At 53.3% G+C, this 17045-nt stretch overlaps 1 long non-coding RNA gene across 1 annotated transcript in view; it reads right to left on the reverse strand.

Moving 5' to 3' along the window:
* LOC123384643 overlaps positions 1–16775 on the reverse strand; it is a 91517-nt gene extending 74742 nt beyond the window's left edge. Inside the window, exon 1 of the long non-coding RNA XR_006596058.1 lies at positions 14761–16775. This is a non-coding gene — a long non-coding RNA (uncharacterized LOC123384643). The remainder of the gene's footprint in view (positions 1–14760) is intronic.
* Between the last annotated feature and the right edge of the window lie 270 nt (positions 16776–17045).

Here is a 17045-nt window from a genome sequence, read left to right on the forward strand (position 1 = left end):
GTGTGTGTGTGTGTGTGCGTGTGTGTGCGCGCGCGCGTGTGACTGTTTGTACTTGAATCCATAGACTTTAGGCTAACAGAAACATCGAGGGGATACCACAGAGCCTTCCCCTCTATCGCTTCCTGTCCCCCAACAGTTTTCTCCATTACTAACATCAACATCTTGCGTTACTGTGCTCCCTTTGTTACAACTGATGAACCACTACTGGTCCCTTGGTACTAACTAAAGTACACAGTTGACGTTAGTGTTACTCTTGGTGGTGTTCATTCTGTGGGCTTGCACAAATGTATGAGATGTAACCACCATTACAGTAACCTACAGATTAGCTCCACTGCACTCAAAATCTGCTGTGCTCCCCTTGGGCCCACGGCAACCCCTGATTTTTTACCGTCTCCATAGTTCTGTATTTTCCAGAATGTCCTATACTTCGACTCCTACAGTATGTAGCCTTTCCGATTGGCTCTTTTCACTTGGTACAATGCATTTAAAGTTCCTCCATGCTGGGGTGCCTGGGTGGCTCAGTCGGTTAGGCATCCGACTTCAGCTCGGGTCACGATCTCACGGTTCATGAGTTCGAGCCCCGCATCGGGCTCTGTGCTGACAGCTCAGAGCCTGGAGCCTGCTTCCGATTCTGTGTCTCCTCTGTCTCTGCTCCTCCCCTGTTCATGCTCTGTCTCTCTCTCCTTCAAAGATAAATAAAAGCATTAAAAAAAAATTGAAGTTCCTCCGTGCCTTTTTGTGAAAAGCTAAGTGGTATTTTGGGGGCACCTGGGTGGCTCAGTGGGTTGAGCAGCTGACTCTTGATTTTGCCTTAGGTCATGATCCCAGGACGAGCCCTGCATCAGGCTCCATGCTGACCCCAGAGCCCGCTTGGGATTCTCTCTTTCTCTCTCTCTCTCTCTCTCTTTTCCCCTCTGCCCCTCCCCTGCTCACACTCTCTATCTCAAAATTTAAAAATTTTAAAAAGTTAAAAACAAAAGGTTAGAAAAAAAAAAAAAGCTCAGTGAATTTCAAGCTTTCTCTTTTTCCCGTGGGAGGAAATGGCTCTCCTTCCTCCCTCCGACCTCGGATATTTGCAGCACTTTCTGACACCGAACAGAGATGCCCAAGCTGGTCACCATCTGTATAAATGTCTCACCTTTCAGCTTGGAAATATTGAACTCCAGAGCTTTGTGCCCTCACCACGAAGCCTGAGAAAATACCCTTCAAGAGGAGACGTTTCACAGATAGTTTTTTCATAGCTAAATAAAAAATAAGATAAGATAAGATAAGATAAGATAAAATAAAATAAAATAAAATAAAATAAAATAAAATAAAATAAAATAGGACTGGCAGGAAGGCTGGAGGTGTGGAGGCGAGGGGGGGATGGGGACTAACAGCGTGTTTGCTGCAAAACCCACAGAAAGGAGCCGAGCTGTGCCCAGGTCGCCGCGTGGGGGCTGCTGAGCTGGGCTCAGGACGCTTCCTCCCTGAAGTCCTGATTCATGTGTCCATTTTCCCAGAGGACAAGCGGAGGTGCAGAGGTGAGCCCAAGGGGGGAGGCACACAGCCTGCCAGTGATCTGTGCTGGTCCGAGGGTTGGGCTTTGCCCAGGACACTGCGCCTTCCTCCAGAGTTGCCAGGAAACAGCAGGTGCAGGAGGCCCCTGGGGCCATCACTCCCGGCCACTTTCACGCTCATTGTGGAGACATTCACACCCACGGTGCCTGCCGATCTGAAAGGCCTACTATGTGCCGGGAGAAATGGAAGCGTGTCCAATTTCTGGGGCGTCTGGGCGGCTCAGTCGCTTGCGCCTCTGACTCTCCATTTTGGCTCAGGTCATGATGGCGGGGTGGTGGGATCGAGCCACGCAGCTGTGGGATCGAACCCCAAGTCAGGCTCCGTGCTGAGTGTGGAGCCTGCTTAAGACTCTCTCTTCCCCTGCTGCCCCTCCCCCACCTCCGTCTCTCAAAAAAATGGGGCTCCCGGGGGGGCTCAGTCAGCTCAGCATCTGACTTCAGCTCAGGTCGTGATCTCACCGTTTGTGAGTTCGAGCCCCGCATGGGGGTCTCTGCTGACAGTGCAGAGCCTGCTTCGGATCCTCTGTCTCCCGTTCTCTCGGCCCCTCCCCGCTCTCTCCCTCCCTCTGTTTCTCTAAAAAAAGAGTTTCTAATTTCTTAGAAGACAGTCCATAACCATTTATAAAAACCCAGCCAGGTAGACTTCCTTGTTTTAACTTTTCAGATGGGGAAATAAAACTTCCCGAAGTCAAGAGATTGCAGGGCAGAATCCCACCAGGTGTGGGAGAGGGCAGAGGAGCAGCCCTCAGACCTGCAGACGCCCTCCACCCTCCTGGCACGGTGTGACCTCCACCAAGGACTTGGGGCCACCTCACCACCCACTCCGTCTGCTGGGAAGAGGCCCCCAAGGAGCCAGTCCACCCTGGTCTCTGGGGCGGACCCGAGTGGGGCAGCCGATGTCCCCCTGCAAAGAGCACTGTGTGTGACCAACAGGAAAAACTCCGAGCTTTCGATCCACAGTGGACTCCGATGATTCATTCAACAGATATTTACTCTCTGCTTATTAGATGCCACATGCTGTCGGCAGTGCCTAAGAGACAAGCATGCGCGTCCTCCGGAGCATACAGTCGAAAAGGGCATCACGAACAAATAAAGAGCAGAGCATATGGTGAGTCAGATCGTGGTAAGGGCTTTGGGTAAAAATTAAGAGGGAGGTGGGATGGGTTGTGTGTGGAGGGAAGCAGCAAATACTATGATAAACACGGTGGCCGGGAGACCTGATCCATAGTGACAGGGAGGAGGGAGACCACAAAGCAGACGTCCAGGGGAACTGCATCTCCCAAGGAAGAAGTGGCAAGTGCAAAGGCCCCGGGGCAGGAGAGCACTTGGTACATACGAACAACTAGAAATTGCAAATTATTTCAGAAAGAACAGACATCTTAACCTAACTTGTACTAAGGAATAAATATCCAAGGTCAGTTTTTTTTTCATTGTTGATATCACTGTGGGTTTTTTTTAAGTTTATTTATTTACTTTGAGAGAGAGAGAGAGAGAGAGAGAGACAGAGAGAGAGAGCACATGACCAGGGGAGGGGCAGAGAGAGAGGGAGAGAGAACCCCAAGCAGGCTTCTCACTGTCAGCGCAGAGCCCGATGTGGGGCTCGAACTCACGGACGGTGAGATCATGACCTGACCCAAAATTGGGAGTCAGGCGCTGAACCGACAAGGCCACCCCAGTGCCCCTGAAAAGAGTGTTTTTCGAAGGCAAGCATCCTTGCTTTCCTAGGGTGATCTCAGATTGAGCACTGCGATGCACCAGGCGGTCCCCCCGCCCCAGGAGGGTCTCACTGCTCCCTGGGAAGAAGGCCAGCGCAGCAGCACGGGGACCTAGAGTCACCGATGCCGGGAGAGAGGATTGACTGCAGGTGAGGCAGCAGCCCTGGGGAGCCCGTGGTCAGGCTGGCGGAGACGTGCTCACTGCGACCGAAGGCTTTCGAGGACCTCCTTCCCTTCACACCCAACTAGAAAAAGTTACTGGCATCGTCCGCTCTCAGGCCCACGTAGGGGAGAAGATCACGCGTGCAGGTGCGTGAGCGGGAGGCTTCGCACACCGGCATGTTGGGGATGTGGCCACGACGATCCCATTCGAGTCTCAGGCTAAACTCCCAGATGGGCAAAACCGTACGAATTTTACCGAAAGGAAGCAGAGGCCCAGAGGAGCCCGACAGTCTGCCCCAGGACACGTGGCATGGCGCTGAGAGCCCCTGTCTCTCGTGATGCCAACTGGTCTAAAGTCACGTGCAACACCTAAGAAAACGTCATAGTTCATGAGGAGCTTCCGCCAAGGACCCGTGAAAGCGAGGTGAACCCTCAATTCCGGGCCACAAGGTTAGGCTTTTCGGTGACGTGATTGTGATCGTCTAATCAAGCAAACTGGTTCATCGCCAACAACGCTGAGGGTCTGATTCAATTCCCGCCTGCGACTTCTTTTCGGGGGTGTTTACCTGGGAAGCCACGCGTAACTACAGAAAATTCCATGGCAGGACTGGGGTCGGGGCAGCCTTCAGTGTAGTATTGCTCCAAACCAGGGTCCAAAGTCCCCAGGCCCCCAAAGTTTGATAGCCTGCTGTTGCTGGGGTGGGGGCGGGGCGCCTGAAGGGCCCTCCCCCCACGCACGCACACCCCCCACAAGGGACACCGAGGCGGGCAGAGCCTGGGGTCTGCACTCCAGCTGGAACTTGCAACGGGCAATGGAACTTTCACCTTTTCCAGCACATTCTGTGCCTTCCGAAGGGTTAGCTTGCCCTCCGCCCCCTCCGGGCCGAGAAGGGAGGTGAACGGCAATGTTTGTTTCAGCCCAGAGTGCGAGCCAGAAACCCCTCTGGAGCCTGGCAGTTGGTTTTTGTTTTGTGACCAGCTCTTGCCACAAAAGGGGGACCCACCTCCTCCCAAGCATTGAATTAACCCTATGTGAGACAGGCAGAGGATTAAGAAGGTTGGTTCGGTCCCCATTCAGAAGGTTCCGAGGGGGGCTTTTGCACAGGATTCTTTCGAACAAAGGTTCCCAAACTAAGTAGCTTTTTTTTTGTTGTTGCTTCGCCCTGGCCTATTGTTACCAAGGAAAGCGACCTTTTCCACTTAATTGGGGCTTTAGAATTCCACCTCCATTCTGTTTGTATATAAGAAACACTGCTAAGGGGCCATGTGGGTTTATGCATCTAAGCCTTTCTGCATTGAGCGAGGCCAAGGCTGTTTCCCTCTGTATTGGTTTCTACTGACGCAGGCTAGTCTAGTAAAAATAATCCTCATAAAATAATACCCCAAGAATTAGTTCCGATTACATGTCAGGCACTAGAGTCAGTGTCTGGCGTATTTTGGTTCTAATGTCACAACTCACGACGGGTTACAGACCAGAAGTCAGACGTTCCAGGGCAGGGAACCCGTGGTGGACCAACACGCCAGGCCGCCGGGCCTGCGTGTCATTGATAACACTTTGCTTCGTTCCGCCTCGTTACCCGATCTTCCGTCCCAGGTCTCTAATGAGATCGTAAACCCGCGAAAGACGAGAGGTTAGCATGTGTGTCTATTTGTAAACATAGTTAAAGATGTGCAGCCTACAAGGGACAGGCAGGTAACATCCGTGGGTGCAGGGAGCGGTGGGGGATGGGGCGTGCCAGACGACAGGGAGGGGTGAGGTCTGCGGAAAACCGGGCTGACACCTCTCAGAGATGCTCCGTTCACACGGATGATGTTTATTGACTTTCAAACCACTGAGCCAACCGCACAACACAGTTCTGAGTTTGGATTTGGGGCAGGGGTTCCCAGCAAGAGACATCTACTCCCCGCTAACGGTACCAAGCAGATGTGACAACGTTGGGGCCCTCGAGCCGCCTCCAGCCCACAGAGGTAGGGTCTTACGTGGTGTGCCCAAGGGCTGCCAAAGCCAGGAGGCTACATGTTCCGTTCCAGATCTCTGGCTTTCCGTGGAGTCCTAGAACATGGGTTTTCAGCGGTTCCCCGTGGCTCTGCACCTGGCCTGCTTCCCCACTTTGTGCCACCTGCCTTTGCCTGCGTGGCTACTTGAGTTTGGGACCCTCTGTGCCGAAGTGGCCACGTTTCTCAGGGACCACTTTTCTTTGCTCAGGTCTGGGGTTACAGGAGCCCTTGCCTTAGGCTCTTGGCCCAGAAATAATACGCACACCCAATTCACAAACTGAAGGTGACAGGCTTCGATTCAGTAAGCAAGGCGCTGTGCGCAGGGGCATTCAAGCGTCCAGTTGTACAAATTTAGTGCAAAGAAAAACAAAAAAACCCAAAAACCAAAAAGCCACCAGCTTGCACAGACGAGCATGAACATTTTATACCTAAAACATCACACGAACATGTAACTAATGGGCCTATGTAGACAGTATCTTTTGCCTTGGATTCATTAAAATTCTTTAAAATTTATTTTGAGAGACAGAGAGAGCAGAGGAGGGGCAGAGAGTGAGAGGGAGAGAGAGCGTCCCAGGCAGGCTGTGTGCTGTTAGCACGGACCCCGATGCAGGGCTTGAACTCACAAACCGTGAGATCATGACCTGAGCCAAAACCAAGAGTCAGATGCTTAACCGACTGAGCCACCCGGGCGCCCCTGCCTTGTACGTAAATGAAAACAAAAAGAGAAAAAAAACTCGTCTAGCTATCCAGAAAAGGATCACTGGAAGAGCCCGGATGGCCTCTCTGTCGGGGGAATCAGGCCCTTCTCTGGGATGGAGACTGTGACCCCCCACCCTTCCTGGGTGTCTTTTAGCGGCCTAGACCACGTCTTGATATCAAGGGGCTTAATGCACATTGGCTAAGTAAGCAAGTATTGAAACAATTTAATTGAATCTGAATGCTCCATGCCGGTTTATAGACGTTGTAGCTGGGCCTTTTCCCAGAGTCACCTGTTAGTAACATGGACAACGGCCACGAGGTAAGAAAATACGAAAGAATAAGATACAAAGTAAGGATGGGGTGCCCGGGTGGCTGAATCAGTTAAGCAGCCGACTTCTCAGGTCATGATCTCGGTGGCACAGAGGAGGAATGTTGAGCCCACTGGGTAGAGCAGGGAACCCCGGCAGAGAGCTGGGATATTTTATGTCTGGGCTACGAATGAAGGAGGCGGACAAAGGTCGGACGAAGCAGACAGAGGTGTGTGAAGACGGGCCCGGAAGAAAAGTGCCCTGCACGTGCACGTGTGTGTGGGTCTGTGCATGCGTGCCCAGGGCCACGTGAAACTCCCTCTGGTGAGAGTGTGAATTCTGAGACACAGAACGGCAAAAATGAGGCGTGAAAGGCAGGGCCTGGCCACGGGGATTTTATTTCCCAAGGAAAGCAGCTGGGATTCCCCTCCGTGCCTCCTGTGCAACCCCCCCCACCCCGCCCCAGCTCCAAGGCCAGCTGCCCCAGCCCTTGGGTGGGCTTCCCACACCTGTCAGGGCTCGTGCTGTCTAGTGCAGAGCAAAAAGAATCATTCCTCACACACCCGAGGGAGGTTTCTGGAGAGATCCACTCCACAGATAGGGTCCCCATGTTGGCTCTCCCCAGGAGCTACTCATTGGGCCCAGGTTCCCCAGAGAGAGCCCAGAGACCCACATGCTCTGGTGCCCTGATACCCTTTGCCAGCCAGGCATGGGCTTCTCATCCTTGGATCCACTTGGGGACCAGAACTTTCCACGCGATGGCCACAAGTGGGTCCACTCTGGCTGCACATTAGGATCATCTGGAAACTAATAGCACCTATGTGTGCAGCCCAGTTCAATCGGATTTTTGAGAAAGAGGTCCAGCATCAGTATCCCAAGTGCAAGTCCCGTGTGCACGCCGGTTTGGGGGCACTCGCTGTCCACTTGCCACCCTCCAGGCCGGGAGAGCGGCCCCGCCACGTCCCGGCCACACTGGCAGGTCCCCGCCCTGCTGACGCCCGATCTGTTTTACCCAGGGAAGGGGTGTGGTGGGGCGAGACCAGAGGCTCCTTAACTGCAGCGTGCATTCACGTCGCTCCAGAATCTCACCGGAGGGCGGATTCTGATTTGGTAACTCGGGGGCCCGAGAATCTACATTCCCACGAGCCCCTAGGTGCTCTCACACCTCAAGGAGCAAGTTCTGGCTGCTGGAGTCGGGACAGCATTCAGAGGAGGAGGAGGACATGGGAAGAAGTTTGAGAGGAGTGGGCCCACGGGGCTGGAGAGGCAGGGGAGGCTTCCTGGAGGAGGTGTGAGGCAGGTGGGGGCTCCTGGGAAGAGGAGGAGAAGCTGCAAGGGACACAGCGGAGGAGAGCAGAGAAGGGCACACACTCGGGCTCAAATCCGACTCCCAAGGCCTGGCCTACTTCCCCCGCCCCACCCCCGCACGCATCAGTGCCTGGCTTCCTCTAGGGTCGTAAGTTTCGTAACACTGGGCAGAGGTTCCTGTTTTTCCTCCTGATTCCTGCTGTTTTGGACATACTATTTACTCGTTGGTTCAGGCTTTTGCTTGTTGTACAGGATGCAACATACTTCTCTTCTTTTCTGCCTAATGAGCAACTACCGATCCTTCCAGACCCATCTGAAATGACACATTGTCTCCAACCACAGACCTCGGGCCACATTACTGGCTTTCCCCCACCTTGCTCCTGCAGCTGTCAAGCCTTAGATTTGTAACAGATCCCTCACTCTGCCTTAGGAGTTCATTTTAGTGCTTCCAAATTCCCATGGGACGTAAATCTCCCAGGCTCAGGAAACAGATCCTGAAATTTCCAGAAATTCTAACGTATTCCTGAAACCGTAAGTTATTCTGTACTTTTTTTTTTTTACAACACTGTATTCGTGTGGTTTTCAGTGAGTGTCCAAAATAATAAACGGTGAGTCATTTTTCTGTGATTGGGTTATATTAAGAGGGACTTTCTGTTAAACATATATTATAATAAATACATGATTTGTTATTAGGAATCCATATGATGAGAAAGATTATACATTTCAGTAACATGAAAAATGATCTCTACCTAATACAAATGTTTGATAATTAAAAAAAAAAATGCTAAAACAAAGATGCACGAACCCAAAATAAGTGACAAATAAAAATCGCTTTAAAAATGAAAGATGCCACCATGAATATTTAATATTTGATACTGTTATTCTTGGAGTAAAATTTTAAAACACGCAAAGTACCATTCGACCTATAATCTTGACCTTAGTTACATGACAGATATTCCAGATGCAGCAAAATTTTTCACTCTGTGCTGATGTTGTTTAAATTGCTGTGGGTTTACCCCAAAGCGTCATCCTCTTCGACGTGACCACAGCATCTCACTGTCTAAGCTCGCGTCCAGTTTTAATCCTGAAAATACCGTGTCCGCTTGCCCCGGATTTGGTTTCTGGTTGTTGAAATCAACATTGCCTTTGCATATTCTAATTTTAATGAGCTTCTGCTTCTATGGTGGAATATTCCGCCAAAAACGTTCAGATCGCCTCTCTGACTTTCTTGCTTTAAAATAAAGAACTACAACGAGTACACAGGTGCCCACGCACCGCACGCCATGAGCCGCGGAGACCCCTGGGCTCATCTCCAAAGTCCCCAGTGTGGCTCAGCGCCTGCCACCCGCCACTGGCTGGAAAAACAACACGCTGTGCTTTCTCTTTGTGGTGCGTGCACATGTTTGTTTTGTACACCAGAAAGTGTCCCGCCAACTGTAGATGACAGGATTGCGCACCATACAGAGAATAAATAAGCGATGCTGTCGAATCCAGAATCCCCGCCAGCAGGGAGCATGAAGGCGTCAGCTCCCCAGGGACCTCGGCGCAGACCCAGAGCCCAGGGAGGAGGGAGGGCCTCCAGGTGGAGGCCGGAAACTGGGCGTCCGGGAGGGAGGCCGAGGCTGAGCAGAGGGCCGGAGGGGGGCATGCGCTCAGGCCAAACGCCGCCAACCACGGGGCTGTGATGTGAGGCTCCCCCCAGACCGCGTGTCCTTTGCGACACGTAACCTGGTCCCCGTGGGACCGTCTCACAGGCCGGCCCCGTCCCCGGCTCCCTGCTGGGAACCACACGGGAGGAGGTTTGCTGACCGTGACTTAGGATGACTCAAGCCATGTGGGAGCTTTGGTGACAAGTTGCCGCCTGACCCTTCCTCTCCGGAGCGCCCCCCCGTGCATCTAACTGCTCCTTTCCAGCTCATCTTGTGGCCAACAGGAGGTGGGCGGGGGACGTGGGCCACAAGGGCAGGGGCGTCCCTGAGGGCTGGCACCCAGGACACGCAGAGCAGGAGGCTCGCCCGGACAGGACGGTGTCCGCTCAGCCCTTGAGGGCAACGGCTCTCGGATTGTTCCGGCAGCAGATTCCCTGTCGGTCGCACGCAAATGCCGCAGGGTGGTGGTGGCACTGGGCACCAGGGATGGAGTGGTGCCGGGCTCCGCCCCTCAGCGCCTGGGCCCCTGCCCCGTCCGAGCCGCGGGCTTGTCTGAATCTGAACGTCATCCGCCACCCGTCCACCTCTTGCCAATTAAGCAGAAAAGCGGTGGGGCGACCCATAGGTGTCGGGTTGTTGTGAGCGAGACCAGGGAGGGTCTTTGATCGTCCTCTTGCCCTAAACACCCCACCGCTCCGCATCCGGGGTCTGCTCCCGTGGGCTGCGAAACACGTCCGTCCCAGCCACGTGTCCCCGCCATTCAGGGCGCGACCTCTTCCCGCCTGCCCCGCCACGACAGCTTCCCCTCCGGTATCCCTGCTTCCATTCCTGACCCCCCACATCCTTTCTCCAGCAGAAGCCAGTGTGGTCTTGCAAACATGGACCAGATCGTCACGGTGCTGTCCAGCCACCAAACTCCCCAGCAGCCCCTTACTGTAATCAAAACCACACTCTCACTTGGCCTTGCCTGTCTCTGAGCACCGGCCGATCCACAGAGTCCCCCCGCCCCCCGCTTCGGTCACGCTGGCTGGCCTTCCTTCTGCCCCTCAATCAGGCCCCGCATGGGCCGTCCCGGGACATTGGCACTGACTCTCCCCCCTCCCCAGCCCGATGCTCACATCCTAAGTGGCCTCTCCTGACAGCTTAGTCCAAAATCAACTCCCCAGTCTCTATCAGAGCTCTCCGTTTTAATTCCCTGCTTACTATTCATCACCATCTGATCCTTTTTATTTTCCTTTGTTTCTTTGTCTAACATTCTGTCCCACCTCCCCTGCATAGCATGTGAGCTCCCCCAGAGCACAGCCCGTATTTTTTCAGGCTTCTTCTCAACACTCGGAACAGTGCCTGACACGGAGCAGGTGCACAATAAACATTTGTTCAGTGAATGAAAATATGGAGGCAGGAGCAAGATCTAGAACTTTCCCTGCCCACGCACCGCCCTAGAAAGAACGTGTGTTTGCAAAATAGCCTCCACCTTTACACAGGTTAGGAGACTGTAGCTTCACTGCCCCCATTAGTTACCACCTTCTACCTGTCATCCCGGTCAGGCCCCTGACGGGCCCTCTTACAGCTCAGGCAGTCTCCACAGATAGAAGGAGAACCTTACTCTGCTAAGATGTGTCTCTTTGTCCTTCAGTTCTTGAAGTCCCCCCAGAAATAAAAAAAAAAATAAGTAAATAAATAAACCCTTTATCATCCTTGCAGATATGTGGGCAAAAGACGGGAGGCAAATGATACACTAAGAACCTGGATCAAAGGACCCAGTGGCTACAAATCTAGGAAAATTGCTTCCTTCTCCCAATCTCAATTTCCTCACCCATAAAAGGAAGGGATTGATTCCAGGCCAAAAAAGAAGTTTAGATGAAGGTGAATGTTCATGTCTGGGAAGGTCATGTTGTCACTAAAGTATATATATATTTTTTTAAATTTTTTTTCAACGTGTATTTATTTTTGGGACAGAGAGAGACAGAGCATGAACGGGGGAGGGGCAGAGAGAGAGGGAGACACAGAATCGGAAACAGGCTCCAGGCTCCGAGCCATCAGCCCAGAGCCCGACGCGGGGCTCGAACTCCGGGACCGCGAGATCGTGACCTGGCTGAAGTCGGACGCTTAACCGACTGTGCCACCCAGGCGCCCCACTAAAATATATTTTTAAACATTTTTGAGTGACAAAAGAAAATGATTATGGTAAAAGTCAAGACTTTAAACTGTAAATCGGTGTCAAATTATGTAAAAAACATATTTTTTCATTATTTTTTAAAGTTTATTTATTTTGAGAGCGAGACAGAGCATGCGGGAGGGACAGAGAGAGAGAGAGGGAGAGAGAGAGAGAGAATCCCAAGCGGGCTCCCAGCGGTCAGTGCAGAGCCTGACAAGGGTCTCGATCCCAATCCCAATGGAAGCTGAAGTCGAGAGTCGGACACTTACTGACTGAGCCGCACCAGCGCCCCCAAATTACGTAGAAAACGTTGTAAATGGGGAAAGAGTGAATGATGAGAGGTCTTATCTCTACACTGGTGGGGGACAACGCATGGTTTTTATGTTCATCTTTTTCTTCGTTCTCAAAGTTGCCATCGTTAAGTGTATGGTGTTTTCACAGCCCCTTCCCCGCTGAGACACTGAGTTGGGAGAAGCTAACCAGGTAACTGCTAAGCTCCCTTCTTCCCCCACAGCTCGACAGTGAGCTTGGAGTCAGTGGGGGATGGTCTGGGAGTGATTCTCAGCCCGGCAGGGGTGGGGGGGCCTCAAAGCCCACATTCCCTGCACCCTAGCCGCACTTAGCAATGGCCTGGAGAGCCAACGGGGCCAAAAACAGGCCACTGGGATTCTGCTTGGTCTCTGGGGAAAGAGGTCTTTTACTTCCGCATTGGAACTGTTGGAGGTATCATCTGGGCCCCGCCGGGGGAATGTTTCTTTGTGAATGAAATCAACCCAGAATAAAGCAGACTTGAGAAACAGAGAATAATTAAAACAAAACGTCAACACCCACCAATTTCTGTTGACGTCATTGAACCCCCGTATCCAGCTGGCACAGAAGCAAATCCACACTTGGATCCTTTTGGTCTCCCGACCCGACAAATGGCCGGTCTTGTCTAAACCAGTCTGAGACGTGTGTGTCACAGGGCCGAGGTTCTGACTCAGGCGCAGCTTGTGATCCCGCGTTCTAACTTTGTCTTTCCTGCGGGCTCTGCCCAGAGAGAGGGAAGTAAAGTGCATCCAGACGGAGCCGTGGGACAGCTGTGTCCCCTCGGGTGCCCTTGCTCACGAGCAGAGCTGTATGCGTACCCCGGTCCCTCAGGGACAGTCTCCTCGCTGTCCATACGAGGGACGGGGGCAAAGTGAGAGCCATATAAGCTGGTTACAAGGCACTGTCATGTGAGAGCAAAGCAAGGTTGTAATGACTACTTGAAAAAATGTGCTTTATTTCCATGGAGTGCATGACTGCCACTGGCCACCGTACAGCTCAGTCTCAGCTTCGATCTTTAGCTCAGTTCTTTGGCCTCCACCCTCTGCAGTCGGGGACAGACCAAGCTGGCAGTCGTGGGGCCTGGAAGGAGGCTCTCGGTGTCGTCAACCCGGCTGAACCTCTCTGCCCACACCTGTTGCACTCGGCCTTTGGAGCTGAGCCCCCTGACTCCTGGTATCCGAGCCCTGGTTTCCTGCCTTGGTCCCCAGGTTTTACTGTGGTTCTCTGCAGGTTCCCAGTGCCGTGGAGGACCACAAGCCTCTTGGAGGCTTCTGGAGCCTTCTCCAGAAGATAGACACTCCCTTTCTGCCTGCAGTTGGACCAGACTCTCCCTACAGTGTCCCAGATTCTGAGTACAGCAGGTGCCAAAGCCATAGCTCCTCCCGTCCAGTATCAGATTAGCGGGGGTGCAGGTAATTACAATACAAGGTTCTGTAATAGAAATAATACAGGCAGCTTTCAGGGTAAGAAGAGATACCCTTAAAAGAACCTAAAAGGATGCCTTTTGGACGAAGCCACAGTGAGTCTTAACAATGAAGAGAAGTCACACATTTTGCTGGAGGGGTTGTTACAGGCTGCGGGTCCAGCCCACACAGAGCTGGACCCACACAGAGCCCACACAGAGTACAGATAACATCAGGGAACCGGGAGGAAAACAGAAGCAATGATCCTGTGCTGTGGGAAGCGTGAAGCTGGCAAGTCTGTGGACACGAGGCCCGGAGGGCACACAAGTGCAACAGAACAGAGCCCAGGAGGCTGGAATCAGCCTAGAGGGTCACCGAAAGAATCCTGAACCTATCTGTGAACACAGAGCGGAGGCACTTTATCAGAAAACAGTCGCCTTCTGGCTATTGGCATCAGGATATTTCCTTCATCGTGAGCACGTCCTAAGGCCAGAGCCTACCCAATGGATCGGGCATCTTGGAGGTTGACCCCCAGCCGGGTATGGATCCCGGTCTCACACCCATCCAGCCACCATGAGCCACTGGGCCAGGCTGTTTCCAGAATGCCTTCATCCCAAAGCCCGGAGCTCGCTCCTGTCTACTGTCTGTGCCTCAGACCTATCATCCGGGACGCACTTAACCCGACACACATCAGGCCCACGGGGGCCACGGCGCCTACCACAGCGCCCGCATTAACCTCACAGCGGTTCGGACCTTAACCAATGTACTCAGCGGCACACAAAATTCTGCTCTGCTCTTTTAAAAATGCTCTGAAAGGCTAAGAGCTCCCCTGAGGTTATCAGGGAGACTTTGCGGCTTTTCCAAGTTTGGACCCATCTTTTGCTGTCATTGTTTCCGTCCTAAAGCCCGGCCGGTCCATGGACGGTTTGCAGGCGTGCAGAGCACCAGTCCCGGCACCGAAGGCTCAGCAAACAGAGGCAAATGGGGCACAAGGAGCCCAAACCTGTGGCGGCAGATATTTAACCGTCTTTTTCGGAGAGCGGCGACCCCGAGAGGTTGCGTGGTGCTCTCCCCCCGTGCCACGCCGCCCCCTGCTCCCTACAGGACGGGATGTGGATTAGAACCCCGCTCCCTGGGCGCCCCCAGCACACTCCCTGCTCACCAGCGAGCCCGGTGTGGATCTGAGGGGCTTCGGGAAGTCTCCGGGGGCTTGCCAGTGAGACTGCTCCGTGGCTGTCACAGGAGCGCCCCAGCTAGAATTCCCCGGCGGCTAGACGCTCTGGGACAGCGTCTCCCTGGATTTCTAGGCGGCTTTCCGAACGAACGAAGTGCGGGATCAGCCCGCTCCTGCTTCTTACAAAGCAATGAGGGTAATGGCAAAGGCATGCAGCGATCCGGCTGTCTGAGAGCGTCATCTCACCCCGCACACCCGCTTCCCCCAAGCCCACGGCCGAGACAGGAGCCCCGCCAGCAGCTGCCCGGCTCATCTCACCTGCGCAGGCTCTCAGCCGGGGTCCCTTTGTCACAGCCACAGTGGGCTCTCGGCCCGGGGACGTCAGTGCTCCAGCGTGGCTCGCCCGGAAAGCAGCGACACAGCCCCAGTTTCCTTGCATGAGGCAGTTGCCGGAACATCCCCGGGCTGCAGAAGGAAAGCCGGCGTGGGGAGCCTCTTTAGGGCTCCCCGGGGTCCCTGGCACCGCCTGGCATCATCAGCCCCTTCCGCGCTCCAGCCAGACTGTTGACCTGTCGCCAGCGCCGTGTGATAGAACTGGCTCGCACGGGGAGGCTTTAACTGTCTCGTCCCCAAGCGCAGAGCCCTGGCGTCTCTCTCAGATGCTCCCCCTGCCACACCAGGGTTCTGCCGCCCCGGGCTTCTCTCCGCCAGGGCTCCAGCCTCGCAGGGGCTCACAGACCCGGTCCCTTGCAGAAGACGCCAGCCAAGAATTCATCGTTTCTAGCAAAGTAATTATATTAATCCCAGGGCTTCCAAGTCCTTTTCTTTCATGAAACCAATTAAAATACAGTTCCAGCGTTAACACATTTGTAAATATCCTAGTGTTTTTTCCATAAATACCTACGGGTCGAAGTCACTGTAATCTCAAAAAAAAATAAAAAAATCCAACAACCATTCCTTCATTCCTGTGTAACATGCTGTTCTCATTTAATTTATAGGATCTGAAACTCCATATGGAAAGGCTACGGTTGACTGGGGAGACATGGGTATTAAGAAACAACGTAACCGCATAGGAAATTAATAATGCACGGGAGACGATGGGTCGTGTCGTTGTGGGGTGCGAGAGACGGAGGCAGAGGGTGCAGGATTGACACTAGACAGACCTAGGTTGCAGCTGCGAAGCTAATACTCACTTAGCTGTAGGGACGTGTGCAAGTGGCTGGTTCCCGGGCTTCACTCCCCTCCCAGGCTCGCGAGCAGTCCGGCTCGCTGATCGCCTGCGTCCCTCCTGGTGCCAGCCCTGGAGAGTTGTTCTTTCTTTGAGCCGAGGAAAGAAAGGTCATCTACTTGTGCATTTGGAGGCAGGGTAACCGTCAGAGGGCGTAGCGGTTAGAATCGCTGAAGACTCATGGGCTCGGACTCACGGCCCGCGCCTTGCAGCTCCGTAAGTTGGACAAGTGTCCGGGAAGAGGTTGCCTCAGTGTCCTCATCCACAAGATGGGAGAACAGTACCTCCTCCTGGGCTGGCGCCGCTGCTGTAGGAAGTGAGTGAGCTGTTACTTGCAAAACCACCCAGCGCGGCGCTCGGTCCCTGCTTGGTGAACGTCGTTCGGCCGCTGTTCTACCTTCTTGCTAGTGCTGGAGGTGCGGTCTCGGGCACACAGTCCAGAGTCAGAGCCTTGCCGAGAGAGGGTTCCACTGACGCTGGCAAAGATGAGGCCACTTCTCTGCGTGTGGGAGGCAGGATCTCGCCTTAACAAGGCGAAAACAAAACCATTTACTGAGAATTGACCGTACACTGGGGCGTTCTGTAAAGTGCTTTTCCTCCGTTAACCGTTGCCTTTCAGGGCACTACGTAAAGTGCTTTCCTTGCAACAGCCATTTAAAATAGCCCCGATCGTAGAACAGGTTCATACTCGTGTAGCAAGCGGAGACAATTTGCCCAAAGCAATAGATGCGGTCGGTGGTGAGTCCAGGACGGGAGCCCCGGGAGGGAGGCTGGGGCAAAGCCCATCTGCAGGGTGACGTCAGGCATCACAGAAACCTTGGAGGAAAAGTAGGATTTCCAACAGAATGTAGACACTGAGATGAAGCTTCTCTCCGGTCTTTCTGTTTCCACGTGTAACTGTGATCTCCAACATTCCATTGGTGCACGGACTTTAACAAACGTTTTTCAAGTACGGACCTCAGAATATGTATTGTGACATTCAATATGTGGAGATATCTTACACTGGGTAATGATATAAATGACGACAACAACAACAGCCGATGAGGACTGAACGTAGAAGGCACTTTGGGGGGTCCCCACACCGACCCCTCCGGATGACGCGTCACGCCCCAGCAGCCAGCAGAGGAGACACGTGTGCAGGTGCACAAAGCAGGGGGGACGTGTGGGCTCATTACATCCACGTCACCCTGATGGAACTCTTCATTGCGGTCCTGTGCCCTCTAGGGGTTCAACAGCACCCTGGCTCCCACTCACTTAAGACGACCAGAAAAGTCTCCAGACGTTGCCAAATGCCTCCTGGCCCGGCAAAATCAACTCCGTTTGGAAACCACTGCTCTAGGCTGGGTCAGAGCTAATATTTAAAAAAAAAAAAAAA

This window comes from Felis catus, chromosome A3 (assembly GCF_018350175.1).
Source record: "Felis catus isolate Fca126 chromosome A3, F.catus_Fca126_mat1.0, whole genome shotgun sequence".
Taxonomy (NCBI): Eukaryota; Metazoa; Chordata; class Mammalia; order Carnivora; family Felidae; genus Felis; species Felis catus.